The 26,700-nt window shown below is 37.9% G+C and overlaps 1 protein-coding gene across 1 annotated transcript in view; it reads right to left on the bottom strand.

The window, feature by feature from the left end:
• LUZP1 (leucine zipper protein 1) overlaps positions 1-26,700 on the bottom strand; it is a 77,157-nt gene that overhangs the window by 28,653 nt on the left and 21,804 nt on the right. The gene's annotated exons all lie outside the window — the stretch shown is intronic.

Here is a 26,700-nt window from a genome sequence, read left to right as displayed (position 1 = left end):
TTATACATGTGAAGACAAATAATTTAACTGAATTACACGTGCCCTTTCATGTTCTCACTTCCCTCATAATCAGTCCCTTGCAAATACCTTTAATTCACTTGCCCCTCCCTTCATACTCAAAATCTCAATCCTAGTTAAACCAAACTAGCAACCTCTCTAGTCCTACATCAAAGCAGCTAAGTGCCACTAGAGAAAACAACCACACTGACTGGTATCATTTTAAATTTATCACCATAAATTTCAAACAGTTCCCTTGATGCTGACGGCAATCCTGTTACTTTTCCCCTAGTAAGTTCACTTTCCCACTCTCCAAAATGACTCTCCACATCTTTCTCTCCCTCAATAACATCCAGCCCCCATCAGCTGATGACTTTATCACCAGGAAGTAACATTCAGACCCTCATCTTCCTACCTCTAAACCTAACAACATGCCAGCATTCTGCTTTCCCTAGAGTTACAATAAAGAATCTTTGTTTGTATATAAAGTACAATTTTTTGTATCTACTATGAATCCAGTTCCCTCTCATCTTCATATGCATTATTCCCACACACTCTCTTACGTCATTACTTTTCTTTTCTTATAGGCTTGTGCCTGTCAGCATACAAACATGCTCTAGAAGAGTGTTATTCAAAGTGTAGTCCACAAAACAGGACTGGCTCACAAACTGTTACCATTGTAATTACAGGAATTTATAGTAAGAATTGAGTCGTTTGTGTAGCAAGCTGACACTGATGCAACATCCAAGCACATCATAAGTGGACCCTTCTCAAACAGGGTCTGGACTAGTAAGGGTACTGATGAACTCACATAGTGAGTCACATGCGGAGCATGTACAAATCATACATTGTAGTACGACATGTAGGTCCCTTGAGAGATTAGGAAAAAAATTAATTAGTCCTGCACCACAGATAGCTTGAGAAGCCCTCCTCTAGACTAACACTTCTCAAACTTTAAGGTGCATACAAATCAGCTAGGGATCTCATTAAAATGAAGATTCTGATTCAGCAGGTCTGGGGTAGAGCCTGGGATTCTGTATTTCTAGCAGGTTCACAGGGTGATTCAGAGATCACATTTGAAAAGCAAGATTCTAGACTTTCCCATCTTAAAAAACAAAACAAGCAGAAAACCAAAAAGAAAAAACACTCCGTTGATCTCACACCTCCTCCTGGCTTGAAGCTCCAATGTCTCTGCTCCTCTTTGCAGCAATACCTCTTTCAAAGATTTCTCTATATTCATCTTCATTTTCTTGCCTCTCATTCTCTCAGTTCACTCCAATCAGCTTCTTCTGTCCTCAATAACCCACTGAAACTGTTCATCAGGGCCAAAGGACTCAACACTGCCAACTTCTATGGTCACTTCTTTGTCTCCACCTTATTCAACCTCTAAACAGCACTTAATACAAATTACTGCTCATTCTGCACTAAAACACATTCTTCCTTGGCTCCAGGATATCATACTTCCCTGATTTTCCTGTTCCACTGGCTGATCCTTCCCATTATTCTTTGCTGACTTCTCCTTCTCTGCTCAATGAAGGTCAGTCCTGGGACCCCTTCTCTTTATCCGTACCCTCCCTTCTTTGGGTAATCTCATCTAGTCCCAGGACTTTTAATATCAATGATGTCTAAATTTTTATCTCCAGTACTGACCTCTCTGAACTCCGAAGCACATCTAGCAGTTTACCTGACATCTCTACCTAGCTGTCTAATACCACAATTTCATATATATATATATATATATAAAATCAAGAATATATATATGTGTATGTACATATGTGTGTGTGTGTGTCTGTGTGTGTGTGTGTGTGTGTGTGTGTGTGTGTGTGTGTGTGTGTGTGTGTGTCCACCTTCCACCCTTCTTTCCCCAAACTCATTCCTCTTCAAATCTTTCCCCATCCACTACCATTCACCCAATTGTTCAGATCAAATGCCTGGAATCATCCCAGATTTTTCTTTCCCTCACATCCCACATGCAAATTGGCAAGTCTTATCAACTCTACTTCCCAAATTTCCTTGAGTCTGTCCCTCTGCTCTCCTATATCCCCTATTAGCACCCTAGTCTAAGCTACTGGACTCTTGCCCTACTACAGTAGCCTCCTTAAGCTTCCTTGCTACCAAGTGTCCCTATATGGACCACTCTCCAAAGAGTGGATTAAATTTCTAAAAATTTAATCAGATTAAGACTCTATCCTGTTAAAACAGACAAAAAACCTCTAATGGCTTCCCATTGCACTTAGAATAATCCAAAGTCCTCACTATAGCCTCCAAGGCCCTATAATATCTGGCCTCTACCTACCTTTCTGACCCCATTTCCTACCAGTTCCTCTCCTCACTCCTTGCTTCATACACACCGTGTTCATTCTGCCTTAGGAACTCTGCACTAGCTATTGCCTTTCCTTTGTACAGCTGGCTCGTTTTGGTCATTCAACAGTCAGCATAAATTTTACCACCTCAGTAAAGCCTTGGCCAACCAACATAAAGTAGCTCTCAATATCTAATATATCACCCTGGTATATTACACTTAGCACTTAACCCTATCTGACATTTTGTTTGTTCATTGCTTGTCTCTCTCCCTCTACCTCCACCCCCTGCCCCTTCTGTCCAGCTTATCACTATATCCCCAATGCCTAGAACAGTGCCTGGCTGACGATAAATAGATGAGTCTATAGCCCAGAGGAGCGATCTGGGCTGGAGACATAAATTTATGAGTCATGAGCATAGGGCTGTTGTTACTAAAGCCAATGGGGTGGATTGAGATCACCCAGGAAGAGTGTCTACTATTTGAAGAGAGGAGGGCCTGGGAAAGTAGAACATTTAATAGCTGCAGAAAGGAGGATGACCCTGCAAAAACAACAGAGAAGTAGGAGGAAGAATATACATTATGTCATGGAGTCAAGAGAAGGATGTTTCTGAAGGAAGGAATGGTCAACAGTGTCAACAACACAGAGAAAATTAAAGACTAAAAATGTCTATTGCATGTCAGCTTCATGGAGAGCATCAGTAACCTTATTAAGAGCTGTTACAGTGAAATGATAGGGACAGAAGCCACGCTGGAGTGGGTAAAGTGAGTGGAGTGAGGCAGTGAACATAGATGGCTTTTTAGAAAAGTCTGTGTGAAAGTGAAGGTGATAAAGAGAATGTAGTTGAGGAGAGGGGCTTTTGTTGTTTGCATTTAATGGGGGCTCTATCCTAGCACTGTCATATGTACAAGCTGCAAGTCCTAGTAGGTACAAGTCCCCCAAAGGTTTCAAACCTTTTCACACTCAATTTAAAATGTGACTTCCCTTGGACTGATTCCTAAGTGCCCAGAGTATCAATTCTAGAAGTTTTTTGTTTATACATGCATTTCATCTCCCTTGTTATATATAATGGAAGATAAAAATGCCCTTCTATATACTTTCTCTTGGTGCTCTCAGGAATAGAATACTAGGCTGTACATACTAGAGGGCCTGAGTAAAGAAAGTTTTCTGCTGCCATTTGAAATTAAAGGTATATTTTGTGGGGTCATTATTATTTCTACCTTCAGCAACAAGTTTCTTTCCATTTTATAGCTTCTAGAGAACTTCCTTTTGTCTCTATTCCACATTCTCTCTCCACCCCTGCCTACTGTCCAAGGCAACACCTATAATGGAAAAGGCACACATGGTATTGAAAGTCAGAAGATCTGGGTTCCAACTCTAATTCAGTTACATATCACTTTGGGTGATTAAACTTCACCTCAGTTTCAACTGTGTATAGAGATTATACCTAAACTTCATGGGACTGTTGTAACGATTATGGGAAAATATACATTAAATGCCTAAGCACATAAGGCCTGGAATAAAATATATTCTACAAATATAAATTCAATTTTCTTCTCATCACCATTCTAATAAAGCCTTACATGTTTTTATTTAGTTTCTCTTTCCCTCTGTCTAGGTGCATCAGGAAGCCCTTGGAAAAGGAACCTTGAGAAACTAACTTGCCTGGTTCCAGCAGAAATAATTTTAAAGTAGTACTAGGATGGGTGGGGCCCAAGGTGTCACCTAGCAGCATCTGAAAGGGCAGGGAAGATGCTCAAGTTAGAATAATTAGGCTCCCTGCCAGTTCTCTGCCTGCCCCCATCCCACCACCCACCCCAAGTTCCTTCTTGTAGCTAGGACTGTGTCTTTCTTTTAGTGAGTCACGCTTGTCAATGTCTTCAGTATTAAAAACAAACGAAACAAAAACAGCACTCACACTCACACACCAGGTAATACAATGGGTAGTGAGTTCTAATCTTGTCTCCCTGATTTACCAGTTCTGTGACCTTTGCATAATTATTAAAGTTTCCTCATTTGTAAAACAGAAATGACAATGTGTCTTGACTACAAGATTATAAGGACCTAACAAAATAATGTATGTGAAAGTACTCTGTGTGCTGTAAAACATGGTTATTGTTATATTACAGGTACACAAAGCAGTTACAGAGTCTACCTTTGGCCAGTTTAAGTGCTAAGTTTTACTTAGACAGTTCTCAGTTCTAGAATACTTTGTGATCCAAGGCTGCCTACTTCCAACTGAAGTCCTTTTCTTCCTGGCACCTGAAAATGTTATATTCTTTTCCTAATTTCATTTGATTCCCTTATCTTAGCAAGATTCCTTGAACTTTTCTGACCAAATGGCTCCGTGTCTCCAAAATGACCACTACACCTGATCATTTCTAATTGCCCTTTTGGTTCTAACATTCTAAGCCTCTCCATCCTATGCTCCCAAAGCATTCTATCCGTATCTCTACCTGAGCAATTTCCATAGTCTATCTTGCATTATAGATATAACTTACATCATCTCCTAAGGAAAAAGCCAAAGGTAGGTTGTCCTACTGAGTTTTATACTCCCCTCAGCACTTAACATGGAGCTTCATATACAGGAGTATTCCAAAAGTATTGGTTGAATTGACCTGATGCTAATTTCTCACTCTTGTATTTATTGTCCATACACATAATAATTATAGACTATCTTCTTATTTTTTCATGGACTTGGTGACTAGTTCAAATTCCTGATCAAGGGCTTAGAGCCAATCAATGTACCCTATCTATGACTCTTGACAACTAAATCTGGTTATTGACAAATATAAACATGACATCAGAGTGTCACAGAAGGAAACTTCTTAATAATAGAGTTATTACACAGACAGAGGCAAAGGAAATGCAGGGGTTGGGAAGCCTTTTTCTTCCCAATGATATCAATACTGTGGTAAAAAGACAAATATATTGATCATCAGAAGACCTGGACTCTAGAGTTCACCTCTAGAAGGTGGGTAGCTTTCTAAAATACCTCCTAATGATCTCTGCCTCTTAGTGTCATGTTCTTATGTGGGTCCTTCCCCTTGAGTGTGGGCTGGACCTAGTGACTCGCTTCTAATGAAGAGAATATGGCAAGAATTATGAGATATCACTTCTGAGATTAGGTTATAAAAGACCATGACTTCTTTCTTGCTGGTACTCTTTCTCTCTTGCTGTCTCTTGCTTGCTTTGATGTAACTAACTGCTATTCTGGAGAAGCCCATGTGGCAAGGAACTGAAGGTGACCTCCATCTACTAACCAGCAAGGAACTGAGGCCCTCAGTTCAACTGCCAAAGAACTGAATCCAGCCAACAACCACTGAGTGAACTTGAAAGAAGCATCAAAATAATATGGGATGGGGTTAAGTAGATGAGGTATGATGAAGCAAGATTAGCCATGATTTCTTAACTGTTAAAACTGGGGATGGTGAGTACGTGGAGTTCAGTACTAAGTAGAAAGAAGGGAAGGGTGGGTAAAATCCAAGAGCCTTAGGCCTTTCTAGTTCTGACAATCGATGACCCCATAGTACCACAAAGCCTGAACTTCCCCATGTTTCCTGTACTGAATATACCATTTCAGTCTATGCCAGTGACCAATATTATCACTTTTCCACAGAAACTTGGTTGAGCACTGACGAGTTACTTAACTTTAAGTTACTCAACTTTAAGTAACTGATGAGTTATTTAAAATAAGATTATTTGGACAATTTGGCTCCAGTACATAAAAGAATGGAGTGATATGATGGCTAATTGCTAGAATGTACTTGGCACAAACTAAGTAGAATCACTCTAGAGTTTCCCGGTGTATGAAACCATCACCTGTTGCATTTTATTATCGTCTGTTGTAGGACATGCCAATCTCCAGCCTGCATGAGTATTTTAACATTTCCTCCCAATGCTGTGCATAGGCTTAATTTCTTAATCCCTTGAAGTTTTCTTTCATTAAGCCTCAAGTATCTGGATTGTTGTGAATGACCTATTTTCCAATGTCCAGTTTTGTCCTGCTAATTAAAAAAATCTTATGCTCTATAATTCTACAAGAAAAAACTTCAAGAGGAAAAAAATTATATCTGTTTTTTCTTTTCAGTCCCTAATTTTTAGGTTACAGAATCAACTTTGGAAGTTCTTACTAAATGAGAAGATTCACACAATCAAATGAAATTGATGGAGAGACAAACCAGAACTTAGTAACTGGTTTCCTCACTCTTCCTAAGGGTATACTACCATTGCTACTGCCACATCCCACTTCTACTGTACAAGATATCCATGCTCTAATCTGTGATCATGGCTTCAATCACTCACACAATATTCATGTTCTGTCCCCTACCCCTCACCTTCTCTTTAAGAATGGTCCTCAGAGGCCAGGCACGATGGCTCACGCCTGTAATCCTAGCACTCTGGGAGGCCGAGGCGGGTGGATCGCTCGAGGTCAGGAGTTCGAGACCAACCTGAGCAAGAGCGAGACGCCATCTCTACTAAAAATAGCAAGAAAATTATATGGACAACTAAAAATACATACAGAAAAAATTAGCTGGGCATGGTGGCGCATGCCTGTAGTCCCAGCTACTCGGGAGGCTGAGGCAGTGGGATCGCTTAAGCCCAGGAGTTTGAGGTTGCTGTGAGCTAGGCTGACGCCCCGGCACTCACTCTAGCCCGGGCAACAGAGCGAGACTCTGTCTCAAAAAAGAAAAAAGAAAAAAATGGTCCTCAGATATACACTTTTATCTCAGGGTTTTCAACCCTGGCTAAATATTAGAAAAACCAGGGAAACTTTCAAAAATATCACTATCTGACATATGATCCAAGTCAATGACATAAAAAAGAAGAGAGTAGGAGAAGAGAAACTTCTGTAGATAAAAAGAAAATTAAGAAAAATTACAATTTAATATACCATGTAGACTCTGGTTGGACACTTATTCCAACTAGCTGCAAAAGATAATTTTGAGACAATCAAGGAAATTTGATTATGAACTAGAATTAGATATTACTAAGTATCTGTTAATTTTATTAAATTTGATAATGGCATTATGGTTATGTGAGAAAATATCCATATTTAAAGATGAATATGGGAGTTGTGTAAGAATAAAATGACGTGGTATCTGGGGTTTGCTTTAAAATTGTTCAACAAAGAAAAAGAAAAAAAAAAGAAAAGAAATGGATGAAGCAAATGTGTCAAAGTCTTGAAAACTACTGAATCTGGGTTTGTTGAATTAGCCCCCCTACTGTAACACATTTTTTAAATTCTTCATTGTAAAAAAAAACTTTAATGCTAATACCTAATACAACCACAAAACTGTTTGGCAGTGTCTACCAAAGCTGAGCATATGCCCCAGCAATCGTATTCCTAGGTATATACCCAAGAGAATAGTTGTATATGTCCATCAACAGATACAAAGGAAGAGTAAGAATGTTCATTGCAGCTTTCTCATATAGCCAGAACTAGTAAGATCCCAAATGTCCATCAACAGTAGAATAAATAATTGTGGTATATCCATACAATGCAATGTTACATATTGCTACACATAACATGGATGGAAATCCAATGTGATGTTGAGCAACAAAAGCCTGACCCAAACGACTGCCTGCTGTCTGACTCCATATGAAATTCAAGAATAGACAACACTAATCAATGAAGATAAAGTAAGTGGTTCCTTGGGGAGCTAGCATTGATGAGGACGAGGCATGAGTGAGCTTTCTGGAGTTTGGAAATGTTCTGTATCTTGATCTGATGTAATACTTGATATGAGTAGTCTTAACATGAATGTGTATATATATATATAAAAATTCACTGCGTAATGCATATACTTTACTGAAGCTTTATCTCAATAGTAAACAAATACCAAATAAACATGGGAGTGAAAATCAGAATCTTAGGTATCAGTATTTTGTAAAAGCTCTATAAGCAATTCTAATGTGCAGCCAGTGCTAAGAACCATTCTTCTACCTCAACAAGCTCAAATGTAAGACTCCCAGGTCAACCTACTTCCATTGCAATAATAACTGTGAAACAAGGTAATACAAACAGAAGCTGAAAAGACAGCAGGGCAGGGAGCCGGAAGAGAGGAACCTCTTTGAAAAAGGTAAAGATCCAGGGTGAAAGAGGAAAAACAGAGGTCAGTGCCAATGAAGCTAAGAACTTAGCTGAAAGTGACAGTGAGTACAACTCAGGTCTTAGTTTCAGCTTTAAAACTGACTGGCTATGGGGGTGGCCTCAGGCAAACTGCTTCATTTCTCCAGACCTCACTAAGATATCTCTTACAACCTTTAAACAAAGTCTGGAAAGGAAGTTAAGAAGAATCAAGCAAGAACAGGCCCTTTTGAAAGACCCTAGGTTTACCTATAGCATAGCACTTATCATTCTGTATTATAATTATCTACTTATTTATCTCCTGCACCAAACCCTGAGCTCCTGAAAGGCCAGGATTTATATATTTCATCTCCGAATTGAATGTGGCACACTGTAACGGCTGCATAATGTTCAATGGCTAAAATGCTGAAACTTATGAGTGCCTATATACTTATGTTGACTTTTAAGTACAGGTGTACTTATGTAAACTTATAAGAAAGAATGATTTATCTCCTACATATACATCCCTTTCAAATAACATTAAATAATATTATTTTCCTTATTAACACCAACTAAAAGTCCAGATTCTAAAATTCCCAGAATCATCTGAAATCCAGGATCCCTAGGAGATGTCCTGACAGGGGCCTCAAAAGTACATGCCTCTTACTCCATAAATAATATACTTCCTAATAATAATAGCCAATGTTTATACATTATTTCATAGTTCAAAATGCTTTCAAATCCATCATCACCTCCAATGCCCTGGCCTCTACAGATGAGATGCTATTGCTTTACTGAGCTGACTACCTGTTAAGTTTTTCTTGTCCCCATGAGAATCAGTTATACAGATTATGTTTATTACGTTTTAAGCAAAAAATAAGGCCAGCCCAGGAAGAAAACTCCCCAAGACTGCAAACAGCCACATTCATGAACTGCTGGCTTACATCTTTCTGTATAAAGCTAAAGAAGTTAGAGTAAAACTTGCTCCAGCAGGGAGCTGTAAACCCTACTGACCAATCCCTCAACACTTAAGTAGTTATGCACAGCTGATTTAGTTTGCACGTGTTTTTATATTTTCTTCAGTAATTTATAAGGCCTATTGTTTTCTCCACACCATTCTAAATTCCTCAAGGGCAAAGGTCACATCTAGTTAATTTATATCCCCTCCTGTACAATGACCACATAGTACCCAAACCAAACCAAAACTGGACCACAAACCATGTTTTTCTGACCTAGTATTATATTGTTTGGTTTTTTTAAATTTGAGACAGGGTCTCACTCTGTTGTTGCTTGGGCTAGAGTGTAGCAGCATTATCATTGCTCACGGCAACCTCAAACTCCAGGGCTCAAACTATACTCCTGCCTCAGTCTCCTCAGTAGCTGGGACTACAGGCACATGTCACCATGCCTGGCTAATTTTCAAATTTTCTGTAGAGACAGGGGTCTCACTATTGCCCAGGCTGATCTGGAACTTCTGGCCTCAAACAATCCTCCCACCTCAGCCTCCCAAAGTGCTAGGATTATAGGCATGAGCCTATATACTATGCCCAGTCTGACCTAGTAATATATATGAAGTCTTACCCAAATTCAAAAATTAAAATACTTTAAGTAATTAACAAGTTGACATTCTTCAACTGAATAACATATAAAATCTAGAGTCTCTAAGAAACAAACACCAAAGAACACTTAGCACCTACAGTGGTACCAGGTACACATTTGAGTGAGCGCTCAATAAAGGTGTCCTGAATTAATGATAACTGAGAGCTTAAAATTCATTAAAAACCACTTAAGGCAGATGAAATATTTAAGACAAGAACGAAAAGAGATGTATAGAGAATGTCAAGTTAATTGGAAAGACAGCAAATCAGATTCTAAGGCAGTTCCACCCAAAGTCATGCTTGGGGATGCCACAGTGAACATTCTGGATTTAAGCACCACATTCCATCTAGAGCAGACATCTACACCCCAAGTGAATGCATTAGGCAGGGGCCCAGGGCAGGTTCTCTCTCCTCAGACCAGCAGCATCTCAACCAGTAGCAACTCACCCCCTGCCTCCATTATTCCCCACTGCCAATGCAGTGAAGCCCAGCCACAGAATTGCAGGAGTTAAGCCAGGCAGTGCTAAGAGTTAGGAGGAAATGAGCATGCCACCTGACACTTTTCTGGCACAGCCTAAGCCGATTAGTTTAGGTTACAAACACAAGTGCAAGATTCCAGTACACTGATGAAACTATTCTTTTTCTTCAAACTAAAAATAACCTATTTATCCATATGGGAACATTCCTCCAGGATTTCTGCCCTGTCAGCAACCCAAAGTTCCATTTCCTCAAATTCTTCATCTAGTCTAGAATCTTATTGGATCCACGTCTCCACATCTCCCCCATCTTCCCCACTCCTCATCTTAACTCTGTGAACACAGTAAGAGACCTAAACTCCTTTCCTAACTCATGCTTTTAAAATTTCTTTTCCAATAAGCAAACGTGTAGAACTTTGTGGTTCCTGCCTTGTGTAAAGCCACAACTGGAAGATGGGCTGAGCTGCAGCAAAGAATAATTAATGAAAAGCAAAGAAAAAAATGAAGGACAAGATAGGGCATGCTCAGGAAGTCAGCTAAATGCTTTTCACTCAGGCAGGAATGGAAGGAGCCCCACCCACCTAGAAGAATTCAGCATGAAAGTAAATGGTGTCCAGTATAAAGCCAGACTGTACTTTACCACCTTAGAATATAGCCATTATGCCTCCTCTGGAGACAGACTCAGGCCCTAATAGCTCCGAGTACCCTATAAGAATCATTAGGCTGTCCTGGGTTGAAGTGACATTTTCAGGGGAAACAAACTCCAAAGCTGAACAAGTCAAGCTTGAATTGCAGATTTTCCAGTCATACAGAGCTGAGAGAGGTGCTCAAATCATACCAAGTAGCAAGTGGGAATTCCAAGGAAGCTAGAAAACCCTGTATTCAGTAGCTCTCCCAGCTCTCAGGCTCTGAGGTATGCCAGAACTCCTTTCTTTTCCAAAGGCAAAAAGCTAACCATGGACTTTGAACTTCCTTATTCTTTGCAACAGCATGGGGAAAAATGCCACAATGCTGTGCCACTCCATATAGACCCAACAAGACATTTGCTGTTCTAGAATAGTCACACATTAATATACTTCCCATATATCCAAGTTTCAAGTAGTCTTCTCATTTTTATTTAACCTTTTACATCTCTTTTTAAAAAATAAAACAAAATGACTGGCTTATCTGTATGATCTACATTGTCAGAAAAACATTCCTCCTGAAAAAAACCTTAGCCTGAGACTACCCAAGGTGCACTGCACTGTGCTAAAGTTCCGATGCAGAAATCTATGCTGTGTGAAAGAGCAAACAGCAAAGTGCAGCCCTTCATTGAACGGTGTTAGAACCTTCCAGGATAAAAGAAGTCAAAGACTATCAGAGCTGGAAAGATCCTTACAGAGCAATCATCTAGTCCAGACTTTCATTTTAAAGATGGAGAAAATAAGGCCCAAAGAGAAGAAACAGAGGCTTGGAGCAAAGTTGGACCTAAGGACCTAGGTATCCAGACACCCAACTCAGGCATCTTATGCCACATATCTCATCACAAGATTGAGTTCATGGGAGTCAAATGGCTAAGGAAAGGGAGGGCAAAAGAAAGTAAATATATGGCACCAAGAAACCAACTGTTTGTGAACTCTCCTTTTCTGCTGCTCTGTGGTATGATCCAGGACGATTTACTCCTTCTTCGTATGCCTTAATTTCAAGAGCTTTTCTCTTAAATATTGCATAATTTTTACTAAGAAGCAAGATATAAATTACCACTCACACCTTAATGGGGCCCCCCAATCACTGAACACTAAAGTCAAAAACAATCAACTACTAAGATGGAAAGCCTATGAGAACCCTTAAATAGAAAGAGAACATCTTTTGGGGGGAAGGGGTACATTTTTTAAAAAATCACGATGAATCCACTGAAGGAATTCACATCACCTAATGTCATACTCTAATATCTAGACCTTGGAAAAAATAATTGCACTTCTCTGAATCTTGGTTTCTTTAATAGTAAATTCATGAAAAGATACAGACTTTCATTCATTCTAAGGCGCATTCAAGTCCTAAAAAGCCCAATCTCGACAGAAGTCATGACAGTACCAAAAAAGCAAGATACAAAAGTCTTGAGATTGGCCACAGGCCTAGAGATGGGTCCTAACAGATAGACTTAAAACCTGACAACATCAGTAGTACCATTAAAATTAAAGACGGGCTGGGCACGGTGGCTCATACCTGCAAACCTAGCACTCTGGGGGGCAGGAGGATCGCTTGAGGTCAGGACTTTGAGACCAACCTGAGCAAGGGCGAGACCCCGTCTGTACTAAAAATAGAAAAAATTAGCTGGGTATGGTGGCACATGCCTGTAGTCGCAGCTACTCGGGAGGCTGAGGTAGGAGAATGGCTTGAGCCCAGAAGTTTGAGGTCGCGGTGAGCTATGATCATGCCACTGCACTCTAGCCAGGGCAAAAAAGCGAGACTCTGTCTAAAAAAAAAAAAAAAAAAAAAAAAATTAAATATGAAGGAAACAGTGCATACTTTCTTCGATAGTACACCCACTAGAATGTTGGCTGTGACCCCTTTAAGGATCTGGTTGGACCATCTACAGATGGTTTAAATTTGTCATTGCTGATTTTTTTCCATTCCCTTCCTTGAAATCAAACTGAATATTTATTTATTGAGTGTCTACTACTAAATATACCATATACTTGCCCAATATTCTTATTCTGTATTTGTTTTTCTCTTTTATTAAGTGCTTTGCATGTTAGATATTTAACGATCTATGAAGAAAATATAAACTCTTAATTACAGGTAAATAACTAGAGTTTTTAATGAACAGAAAACAAAAGTGTGGAATGTGAGCAAGCTTTTTGCTAAAGCACATCGGTCTATAGCCAATTCAGCATTCTGCGTTCAGAGGTTGCTCCTTCCCAGGGATGTGGCTGATGGTGAAAACACAAAATAACGTGAGGAAAGAGGACAAAGGTTTTGTTTTCTGCTCTCTCATCCACATCTTAATATGGATACAATGTATCAGAGATTAGAGCCAGGAACTAAATCAATGCAAAAGGAAATAAGAGCTCCAATGTAAATTATGAAAAGTAATAAATCTTAAATAAGCAAGTACTTGCCTGTCCACCTATCAAACCTAGGGTAAAGATGATTTCTATTGAGATTTACCGATAATTTTCAAACCCTACTATGGATACAGAATTACCTGGGTACTTGTTAAAACTGCAGATCCGTGGGTACCATCCTCAGATCTTCAGATTAAGTGGATCTGTCATGAAACCCATAGATTTGCACTTGCTTTCTGATACAGATGGTCCAAAGATTATACTTTTTAAAACACTGTGTGTGGGGAGGTAATCATTAGGTGTCCTGGATACCTAAATATACACTTTCTGGAGTAGTGTAACCAATAGTAAAATACGTGTTGCAAAGATGGCATGCAGGCCAATTTTTAACTGCACCAGACCCATTCCCTCCCTTCCACAGACATTTTTGAGGATCAATATGAGCTGATTTCAATCACGTAACAAAGTAATCCTCTCTTCTACCTCCTAAAGCAACTTCTGAAGTCAGTGACTCATACAAAGCACCCTTCTAAACAGTGACTAAAACACACTGTTTTTTGGCTCCTTTCCTTTAGAGGTCACTCACTGGCTTTATTCTTGTTCTGTTTGTTTGTTACTGCTCAGAGAAGTCTTCCACATCCTACCTAAAATAAGATCCTATTTTAAAATAAGCACCCCTTTTCTAACTTGATATTTGCATCTCCTGTTTTATTTCTTTTTATAGTTCTTAGAATTTCATGAGATTTGTTGTATTTTGTATTTATTTACACTCTTCCTCACTAGAATGTATAGTCTATTAGAAAAGGGGCTTCCCCACCACTTTCACTGTATTCCTAGCACCCAAACAGTGCCTGGCATGTAACAGGTATTCAATAAATGTTTATGAACATTTAAAGACACCAGTTTAGAAAACAAAAAGTTCTTAGTCTTTCATCCTGTTCTGTTTACTGGCCACACTCCCAGTCACCTGGACTTTTCACTCTGGGTGGCCATTCTTGCTTTTAATGGGAACGTCATTCAGTAAACTGATTACAGGTACCAGCCCAGAGAGGCACCCTCCCACCTGACTTTCACTACCCTATGATAATATGCTGTTTTATCCCCCAACTGAAGTTTAAAAGTCTAGCCTACCTTTAAGATATTTCCAAATGACTTAAATGCCATAGGAGTGACTTGGCTTCTACTATGTGAGAAGTCAAATGCAATGTTGGCCAACATCAGTGTAAGAGCTGCAAGTTTCAACAAAAGCAGAACACAGTATACTGACAGCCAAAATCACTTCACTCTGTCCTACATTATGTCAGCCAAACACTTCCTGTCAAGACCCAGCTAACTCTCACCACACATTGTCTATTCATTCACCTATAGGCAGTAATGTCTTATAAAGCACAAACTATACTAAGTGCTTTATATATATCACCCTATTCCTCAAAACAATTTTATAAGATAGGTATTATTATCCTCATTTTAAAGATCAGGAAATTGAAACTCCAAGAGGTTTAGCAATTTGCAACTAATAAATATTAATAATTAGCAGGGCTGGGATTTGAATTCAGGTCTACCTCACTTTAAATTCTTGCTTTTTTCACTGTAATATTTTAATTCCTAAGGCTCCTGCCACCTCTCACCCCCTCCATTAAGCCTGGCACATAGAAGACATTTGATAAATGTTTCCTGAATCTAAACATGATTGTTTTAAATTTCAAAATATTAAGGGAGTACAAAAGTTTTTGTTACACGGATACACTGTATAATGCTGAAGTCAGGGCTTTCAGTGTGCCCTTCACCAGGGCAGTGTTCACTGTACCTGACAGGTAAGTTTTTATCCTTCGCCACTCCCCACTCTACCTCCTTCTTAGTTTCCAATGTCTTTTATGTCTCTTTGTGCCCGTGTGTACCCATTGTTTAGTTTCCACTTATTAGTGAGCACATGTAGTGTTTGTTTTTCCATTCCTGAGATACTTCACTTAGGATAATGGTCTTCAGTTCCATACAATTTGCTGTGTAAGATATTACTTGATTCCATTTTATGGCTGAGTAGTACTCCACAGTGTATGTATTTTTTTCTATATGCTCATGAATTGATGGGCACTTAGGCTGATTCCTTATCTTTGCAATTGTGAATTGTGCTGTGATAAACATTTGAGTGCAGGTGTCTTTTTGAAAAAATGATTTCTTTTCTTTTGGGTATATACCTAGCAGCAGGATTGCTGGATCAAATGGTATGTCTACTTTTAGCTATGTGAGGAATCTCCATGCTGTTTTCCATAGGGATTTGTACTAGTTTGTTACCAACAATGCATAAGTGTTCCTTTTTCTCTGCCAGCATCAGCATCTGTTGTTTCCTGACTTTAGTAATGGCCATTCTGACAGGGGTAAAATGGTATCTCCTTGTGGTTTTAATTTGCATTTTCCTGATGATTTGTAATGTTGAACAATTTTTCACATGTTTCTTGGCCATTTGTCTATCTTCTTTTTTTGTTTGTTTGTTTTTTAGAGACAGGGTCTTGCTCTGTTGCCCATGCTACAGTGACTACAGTGCAGTGACATCATTGTAGCTCACTGCAACCTGAAACTCCTGGGCTCAGGTGATCCTCCTGCCTCAGCCTCCCCAGTACCTGGGACTACAGGCACACACACCATGTCCAGATAATATGTCTTTCTTCTTTTGAAAAAGTTCTGTTCATGTCTTTTCCTCCCTTTTTGAGGGGTTGTTTCTTTTCTTGTTAATTCGGTTGAGTTCTTCGTAGATTCTAGATATTAGTCCTTTGTCAGATCTATAGTCTGAGAATATTTTCTCCCATTCTGTAAGTTGCCTGTTTATTGTTTCCTTTGCTATGCAGCAGCTTTTTAATTTAGTTAAGTTCCATTTATTTATTTGTGTTGTTGCTGCATTTGCCTTTGGGGTCTTAGTCATAAATTCTTTGCCTAGGCCTATATATAGTTTTTCTTATATTTTCTTCTAGAATGTTTACGGCTAAATAGGATATATTTTACTTCAAACTCAAGGATCTAAGATCAAATTTTAGTTTTAAAAACAAAAAAAAATCAAGTTCACTCAACTGCCTTTTAATAATAAAAAGTAATGGAAAATACAGCCTTTTCAGTTAAAATAAATACTGGGTTTATTCCAAAAATGGAATCCATCATAACATAATTCATTACCATGGGAATTTGCATATAAAGCAAGTGAAATCATAAAAGGCAGTGTTGTTTAGTACACTAAGAGTGGATGTGAAGTAGTATCTGAATTTAAGTTATTAACTGTTTAAGTTTCAGCTAAAATAGGGATAAATGTACTTGCCTCCCCATCTAACAATGTTACCCTAAAGTTCAAATTTGATAATACTTGTAAAAACACTTCATAAACGTAAAGTGTTATACAAAAATAATTATTAGTGTGAATTGAACCTTGATGACAGAATAGAAGCCTGATATAAGACTCTTAACCTCTAAGGCCAACATTATTAAAAGTCCCACTATATCTGGGGCATTATGAGGTAAACATCTTAAAGTCTAGTTTATCCTTAAGAAAGAAAGGGTGTGGCTTACCCATTATTAATCTTTTTATGTCTAAGTGCTATCTCTCCAACTGTACTATTAAGTCTCTCAATATTAATCTTTCTCTCAATAGCAGAAAACTGGGACATATATCTCAATATATTGTTTTGTTTTGAGAAGGATTACAACACTGACTTCACCACAATGTATTACAGAGGGAGGGACACTGGGCTTCTCCATATCCAGATAATAATTCCCTCCTTTCATGCTAAGGCACTTATCTATTCAGAATGTTAGTTGTCAGATCTATAACACTGAGTGATAAAAAATATTCCAGATGATTTCTTCCAGCTATAAAAGCTCTGCTTCTTAGAGGGAGCCAATAAACATCGGCATAAGCCTACATATTGGACTCAGTCTTCTATAAGCTAAAGAGAAAATAAGCAGAGTATAGAAAAGACCCTTAGCCAGGCATGGTTGTGTACGCCTGTAGTCCTAGCAACTTGGGTGGCTGAGGCGGGAGGATCGTTTGAGCCCAGGAGTTCAAGGCTGCAGTGAGCTATGATCATGCCACTGCACTCCAGCCTGGGCAACAGAGAAAAAAACCCATCTCAAAAAATAATAAATAAATAAAAGAGAGTAGAAAAAACTCTCAACAATCTTAAAAGACTATAGCATCAGTCCTAATTAATGTCATAAAGTACATTTATCAATGGCACTGCTGATACTGTATGGAATGATAAAATATTTTTAAAGCCGGTGGGGTTTGGGTAGGTAAGAGAGAAAAATTGTTTAGGAACCATTGGGATTGTGTGTATGTGGTATGGATATATTTTAAATAGTGATCAAGATTTTTAAAAAACTCATTAGGTTCACCATTCTCTTATTTTCAGCCCTCAAACATGAATATCCATTGCCCCATCAAAACTCATATTATAAAGATAACAATGAGCTTCAGAATCTTGTAACACATTTTAGTACCAGCATAGCCTTTTAATAATTCAACATTTACCCCCAATCCATCTCTCAACAAGAAAACCCTCCAATTAGTTCACTCCTACTAGTGATACAAATTCCATCCCATCAAACTTTCCTAAGGAAACAAAATCACTTAAAAGATATGCCCCCACCCCCCACCCAGTTCCTTCACTTTCTGCATCTGTATCTATTATCTATATATAAACCATGTACCAGAATCACAGTTCAATTTTACATCTGCAAGTGATCAGGGCTGTTAGAGTTTCAAAAACTACAAGTGTACACACAGGCAATATATTAGTTGAATAAACTAGTTGAATATTAGTTGAATAAACACATTTAGAACACAAGTGAATAACACGTAAGATTTATGAGGAGTAACCACAACAGCTACAGATTAAAGTCTAAATTCCTTAGTCTGTCATTTAAGGCCATTATCTTTTCCCTTCCATGGACAGACTGATCTATACTCATTTCCTGAAAACAAATTCCTTCATGTTATAACTCTGCCCAGACATTTTCCCTGCCTAGAACGCCCTTCTCCATCTCACCAATCTATTGAAGAAATAATTCAATGCTATCTCCTCTTCAGTGGAACCCTTCCACACTCACTGCTCTTTAACTCTTCTCTTGTTGAACACCTACTGCCATTTAGCATATAAGCATATACCAGTATGATAAATGTATTGTTCTCTTATACAGTACACTCAGTACATTTGTGTGTGTGTTTATGCCGTATTACTCCAACTACAACACAAAATTCCTTGAAGGTGTAGAACTGTCATTTCTTTGTATTCCCAACTTACAATATTATGAATTATTCAATAAAGATCTATTTAAGGAAAAAGCAAAAGAGGGAAAGAGAAGTATCCTCAGGATCCACCAAGCTAATAGTTTCTTGAAACCAAGCCTTTATCAATGGTCTGAACCCTTCAGTTATTTTATGGAGTACAATTTCTATTCCTCAGTGGTGTCCCATCGCTTAAAATAAAAACCCTGCAGAATCTAGCTATTGCCTTCCCCTCTTACTTCATCTCCTACCTTGTTCTTCCACCATTCTCTCTGATATCTCTCATTCACTGCTCCATACATGCTGGCCTCCTCAGTCCTCACTAGGCAAGCTCATTCCCACCTTACTTTCTACTTGGAGCTTCCTCTGCCTTCCTCCAGATCTTCCCATGGCTGCCATCTCCTCGTAATTCAAGTCACAGTTCAAATGTCACTGCCTCAGAAATGCCTTAGCTGATAATTAATCCTAACTAAAGCTGCACTCCTCTCCTTCCATTACGCTCTGCTGTATGAAACCATTTTATTTTTCTCTATCTCTATCTGAAATTATTCTGTTGATATATTTACCGCTTATCTCTCCCAACTAATATGTAAACGCCATGAAGCAAAGATTTTGTCAGCCTTGTTCACTGCTGTATCCCAATGCCTAGAATACTATCTGACATGCAGAAGGCGGCAGTCAATTAATATTAACCAAGAATAGAATGAGTTTGTTTCCTCTCAGCTAATACTGTAGTTCTCTTCAAGAGCAAGAACATTGTTTACTACTACTACTACCACAGCACCTAATAGACGAAATGTACTGGAATTGGCAAATAAATAGTCCACTAATGAAGACAGAAATATAGTCTTTCCTTTTCTGGCATATCACTCCAGTTACATCTTTAAGTCAACAGGGATTCATTAAGTACCTAGTATGAGTCAAGCACTGAGCTAGGCATCATTCTAATTTCTCATTTTTTCAATTTATCACGCTCACCAGTGATATTCCGAAAGGTCCAACACTTGATCATAAGCTAAAAAGCCCTGACACACCCTCTTCTCCCAGTCTGGTAACCTCATTTTATTAACCAGTGAAGTGCGACTAATTACATCTACCTGCAGGGCACCATATAAACATAGTAGTTATTTTTTTATGTCAACAGACCACGTAGAAAACTTAACTGTCTAATTATGTGTCAATCTCTCATCTATTTTTGTTCTTCAAGAGAACATTTTTTTAAAGGACTATAAAAGACATTCCTGAGAAATCTGGAGACATATGAATATGGACTGATAAGAAACAATTTTTTTAGGTGTGATAATGGTATGGTGGTTATATAGTAGATTGTCCTTATTCTAGAGAGTTACACACCTGTAGCTTATCAAATAGTTCAGAAAAAAATTTGTTTTGATATATATAGGTCCAAATATTAATAGTTACATAAGAATAAAAAGGCAAACAGTTATCAATTATTGAATCCAGATGAGAAGTATGAGTATATATATATATATATGTATATATATATATATATATATACTAGAACATTCTATCAACTTTTCTGTATGTTTGAAAATTTTCATAAGAAATTGGAAGGGAAAAATGTTTATCTTAAGAGAATTTTATTAGGTGCATTTTTCTAGCTGTAACTACTTGGTTGGTTTTTAATATAAGCTTTTACATTTTATTAGACCAAAACTGATCCAGAGACTACTACAGGACTCAGAAACTGAGCTACTAAACACACAAGAAATATTGACAAAATTGGTAAGGAATAGGAAACACTACCCAAGGCAAAGACAACTTTCCATCTGGCCTTGGCTAGGTCCCTTCTTCTTAAGCAGCCTTGAGCTGAGAAGAGAAAGACACTATATTTTGGAACCCTGCTTCTAGAAGGCAGCTGTTCAGCACAACACATGTGCACCCAATCTTTCAGCCTCACCCTCCCAAGGAGACAAGTCTATGATGGGAAACTAAACCACAGAATTGCATCTGTGATGATATATATGAATAGAGATTTCTAAGCTCACGAGCATTTTGAAAATACAATTTGGTTATTATTGCTTTTGTTACTTAAGCAGATATTAAGAACTATAATCACAACTACCAATATAATAATTGATTCAAGCAAAGATTATCAGTGGATGCTAAAACCATTTGTTCTGGAAAGTAGGATATTCACACTGTCTCAGAGTTATCCCACAGATTTCTTTCTTTTCTTTGTTTTTTTTTTTGTTTTTTTCAGAGATGGGGTCTCACTCTGTCGCCCAAGCTGGAATGCAGCGGCACAATCCCAGCTCAAGTGATCCTCCTGCCTCTGCTTCCTGAGTAGCTGGGACTACAGGCATGCGCCACCATGCCCAGCTTCCACAGATTTCTTGCAAAGGGGAGTAGGGACCTTTACGATGAAGATATCAACTTACCAACAACAACAGTGGGGCACACTAATATTATGTGCTTCCCAGTATGACACAGGGGCAATGTACAGCATCATCTATGTCGTATTTCTTACCAAAAATGTTTATCCTGAATCTGAGAAAACAATCAAATCCAATTTATGGGACATTGTAACTGGCCTGGACTCTTCAAAAGGAAAATGTTATTAAAGATAAACAAAACAAAGTTAAAGTGGATTGTTCTAGATCAGGGGTCTACAAACTAAAGTTTTATTGGAGCACAGCCATGTCTATTCATTTATGAATAGTTTATAGCTGCTTTCCCCTCACGAAAGACAATATGGCCCACAAAGCTGAAATTATTTACTACCTGGCTCTTCACAGAAAAAGTCTGCTGACTTCTGCTCTACATTAAAAGAGATATGACAACCAAATTTAATAAGAGATCCCTAATGTGAATTCTGAAGGGGAGAGGTTGCTATAAAGAACATTTATGGAATAACTGGGAAATTTGAGTATGAACTAATATTAGATATTGTTGTACCAATGTTGAAGTATTTACGAGTGACAGTCATGATGTATACAGCTTGCTTTCAAATGTTTCAGCCAAAAAAAAAAAAATTAGACAAATAGATAAAGCAAATGTGATAAAATATTAACAACTGTGAATCTGGGCCAGTGGTTCTCAAACTTTTTGATCTTAAGATTCCTTTACACTCTTAAAAATTACTGAAGATCTCAAACGGCTTTTGTTTATGTGGACTATATCTTACCTTTACTACATAAGAAATTAAAACTGAGAAAATTTAAAAACATATATTGATATTAAAAGAATAAACCCATTATATGTTAACACAAATAACATATTTTTATGAAAAATAACTATTTTCCACAAACAAAAAATTTGATGAGAAGAATGAATTGGTCTTACACTTCTGCAAATCTCCTTAATGTCTGTTGCTACATTCTCATATTTATATTCAATCATTGTAATGTTTTATTTGAAGTATATGAAGAAAATCCAACTCTACACAATATGTATTTGAAAAGACAGTATCTAATAATCTTTTAAGATGGTTAGATATTCTTCAAATCTATACCATAAGTGGACAAGTGGTAGTTTCTTAAAGGTTAGTTGCACCATGGAATCAGCAGCCACAAATCATCTTTTCACACTCTGTAATATAAAATCCACTGGTCTATTTAGCACTTTGAATGGATCTTTTACCCAAGTATGATTTAATAAAAGCATGTATTGGTCATGTGAAAAATTGTGGTTCACTAAGTTGACAAATATTCAAATCTTTAAAGTATTGACACATTTTATTATACAATATCAAAAAAGCACTTTTGTGCCCCAGAAACTGTGTAAAGGCAAAAGAAAAATGAAGAAAAACAAATAAAAAATAAATTAAAAAAGAAAAGAAAGAAAAAAAAAACACTTTTGTTAATATTATCACCAATCACATCCAAAAAAAGTCTAAGTAATGAGAAGCTGCCAAGCTTACAGTGGCAAATAAAAGTTATCCACATTCAGTACACTCAAGAATGGACTAAAGAAAAAAAAGAAAGAAAGAAAGAAAGAAAGAAAAAAAAGTTATCCACAATTCTAACTTTTTTTTTTTTTGCTTGAAAGCTCAAATTTTATCACTGGCAATAAATACTGTCAGTTGCTCTCCTTGAAGTAACAAACTTTACTTCATTCATTTTCAAGAAAATGTTAGCCAAATACACAAGTCTGAATAACAACCTGTTTGTTTGCCAATCATTCTTCTAAGTAAAAATGAGGTTTCATGAAAAAAGTTAGTTTAGTTTGCAACAATCACACTAATGTTTCTCCTTAATATAACTATTGTATCTTGATATGCAGAAAGAGTACTTCATGCAAACTTTCCACCACACAGAATATATGAAAGATGTGTATTCAAGGCTCAAGATGTAATAAAAGTAACTTTTACTGCTTCATCAAGAACATTTGTGAGTGAAACTGGCATTTCTGTTTCACAAAAAATTCACTGTGAATATAATTATTACTAATACAATTTGATCCCACTGCCTTGATTTGTGCTAAAGCACCAGCAGCTTTACCCACCATGGATTACTTTTGCACCATTGGTACTAATGTTACCACAGTAAAAAATGCAAACAGCATCTTAGTATTATAAAATTAGTTTCACCTTACAGATAATAGTTTGACCTTGCAGACTCCCTTAAAAGGCCCCAAGGAGCCCTAGGGATCCATCAATAACCTTTTGAGAGCCACTGTTATAGGTGAAAGGTGTATGAGTATTCATAATACTATTCATTCAACTCTTTAGTGAGTTTAGAAACTTTCAAAATAAGTAATTAAAGGGGAACAAAAGAAACCATAAAAAACTCTCAACTATTTTTAAAGAGCAAGAGAAAATATTAATACCTTCCCCAATATTAGTGAATACGTGGCACAGCAATGTTCTTTTAAAAAACCAAAAACAGTAGTGGAAATTAATTACCAGGCTTATTAACCAATGAAGGCCCAATACAAAAACCCACTCCTCTGGGGTATTTTTCAAGAAGAATCCATGTAACAATGAATTAGCACCAACAAAACAAACACTGATCCACAATACTTTGTTTGGGGCTAAATGTGTTTTGGAATCCAGAATTTTTCAGATTTTGGAAAGATAATATGAGACTGGTGCAGCACCCAGTAGGCAAACACATTGGTATTTCTACAGTTAAATATATAAATAATACTAAGTAAGATAAAGATTATAAATAGCTTCACTTTAGTGTGGGTCAGGTTTGGCCAAGAAGTGAATTTTTTTTCATTTTTAAATGCATTTTGGTTTTTGGATTGCATATATAGAACTGTGGACTTCTTGGGAATATGCTACACTTCTATTCAAATCATTTCATCAGCCTACACTAGTAGCTATTTATGGGGTGAGGTTGGGTAGGGAATTTTGAGACTTTCCAAGAGAGTTGTATTTGATATTCCAGTGTAGTTGTATATTCCACTGAAGATTTGGAAAAACCACATTAATAGGAACAGGTGGTTAGGAATAGGCACTGTGCCAGAATAAATCATTTTCATTAGGAGTCAAAATGACTACAGAGGCCAGCACGGTGGCTCACGCCTGTAATCCTAGCACTCTGGGAGGCCAAGGCGTTGAGCATTGCTTGAGCTCAGGAGTTCGAGACCAGCCTGAGCAAGAGCGAGACCCCATCTCTACTATAAATAGAAAGAAATCAGCCAGACAACTAAAAATTTATATAGAAAAAGTTAGCTGGGCATGGTGGCACATGCCTGTCGTCCCAGCTACTCGGGAGGCTGAGGCAGTAGGATCGCTTAAGCCCGGGAGTCTGAGGTTGCTGTGAGCTAGGCTGACGCCACGGCACTCTAGCCCAGGCAACAGAGTGAGATTCTGTCTCAAAAAAAAAAAAAAAAAGGCCGGGCGCGGTGGCTCATGCCTGTAATCCTAGCCCTCTGGGAGGCCAAAGCGGGTGGGATCGCTCGAGGTCAGGAGTTCGAGACCAGCCTGAGCGAGACCCCGTCTCTACTAAAAATAGAAATAAAAATTATCTGGACAACTAAAAATACATATGGAAAAAATTAGCCGGGCATGGTGGCGCATGCCTGTAGTCCCAGCTACTCAGGAGGCTGAGGCAGTAGGATCCCTTAAGCCCAGGAGTTTGAGGTTGCTGTGAGCTAGGCTGATGCCACGGCACTCACTCTAGCCCGGGCAACAAAGTGAGACTCTGTCTCAAAAAAAAAAAAAAAAGATGCTCAATATCATTAGTCATTAGGGAACTGCAAATCAAAAGCACAATGAAATGGCACTTACACCACTAATATAGCTATAATAAAAAAGATGTACAGTAAAAAAGATGGATGATAGTAAGCATTACAAGAATATGGAGAAACTGGGACCCTCATACATTGCTGTTGGGAATGTAAAATGGTGCAGATGTTGTGAAAAAAGTTTTGCAGTTCCCCAAAAAGTTAAACACAGAGTTACCATATGACCCAGCAATTCCACTCTAGGTATACACCGAAAAGAAATGAAAACTTACGTCTATATGAAAACTTGTACAGCAAGTATTCATAATGGCCAAAAAGTGGAAACAACCCAAATGTCCACCAACTAATGAACAGATTAGCAAAATGTGCTATTATCATACAATAGGCTATTATTCAGTCCTAAAAAGAAATGAAGTACTGATACATGGTACAATGTGGATGAACCCTGAAAACACTCCTGGTAAGTGAAAAAAGTCAGATAAAAGTCCATATGCGGTATGATGCCATTTATAAAAATGTCCAGAATGGACAAATCGTTAGAAAGTAGATTATGGTTGCCAGGAGCTGAAGATAGGGGAGAATGAAGAATGACTGCTAATGAGTACCGGGTTTCTTTCTGGGGTGATGAAAATGTGATGATTACACAACTGTGAATATATTTTTTAAACCATTGAATTGTATGCTTTAAAAATGGTAAGTTTTATGGTATGTGATTATGTCGATTCATATATTTTATTTATTTGTTTGCTTATTTGTTTAAACACATACATTGGCACCAAAGCATACTTCCCACTCATGCCCCATCTGGTTAGAAAAAGAAAAATACCAACACAAGATGAAAGCATCAAGATCTCAATTCAGCATCCATTGAGCAAGGCATATGCTACAAAGTGGGAATACAGAGATAAATTCTCTGCTCTTATGATACTCATAATCTATTATAAATAGACAAAGGTTAACAAATAATAACAACACAATGTGTTAAGTGAAACAACAACAGATGTACAAAGTGCAGAAAGAGTTACAATTGATCCTTGAACAATACCAGGTCCAGTTATACATGGATTTTCTTCTACCTTTGCCACTCCAAGACAGCAAATCTTCCTCTTCCTCCTCCTCCTCCTCCTCCTCAGCTACTCAACATGATGATAAGAATGAAATCCACTTCCACTTAATGAATAGTAAATATATTTTCTCTTCCTTATGATTTTCTTAATAACATTTCTTTTCTCTAGCTTACTTTATTGTAAGAATATAGTATATAATACATGTAACACAAAAAATATGTATTAATCGACTGTTTATGTTATTGGTTAGGATTCTGGTCAACAGTAGGCTATCAGTAGTCAAGTTTTGGGGGAGTCAAAAATTGCATGTAGATATAGGTGCATGTGGGTCAGTGGCCCTAAGCCCCACCTTGTTCAATAATCAACTTGTAGGCCGGGCGTGGTGGTTCACCCACTCTGGGAGGCCAAGGCAGGAGGATCGTTTGAGCTCAGGAGTTCGAGACCAGACTGAGCAAGAGCGAGACTCGTCTCTACTAAAAATAGAAAGACATTATATGGACAACTAAAATATACATATATATATATATATATATATATATATATATATATATATATATATATATTAAGATAGCCGAGCATGGTGGCATATGCCTGTAGTCCCAGCTACTCAGGAGGCTGAGGCAGAAGGATTGCTTGAACCCAGGACTTTGAGGTTGCTGTAAGCTAGGCTGACGCCACGGCACTCTAGCCCAGGCAACAGAGCAAGACTCTGTCTCA

Source organism: Lemur catta, chromosome 3 (genome assembly GCF_020740605.2).
Source record: "Lemur catta isolate mLemCat1 chromosome 3, mLemCat1.pri, whole genome shotgun sequence".
Taxonomy (NCBI): Eukaryota; Metazoa; Chordata; class Mammalia; order Primates; family Lemuridae; genus Lemur; species Lemur catta.
The sequence above is the reverse complement of the archived record's forward strand: the minus strand, read 5'-3'. Positions and strand labels throughout refer to the sequence as shown.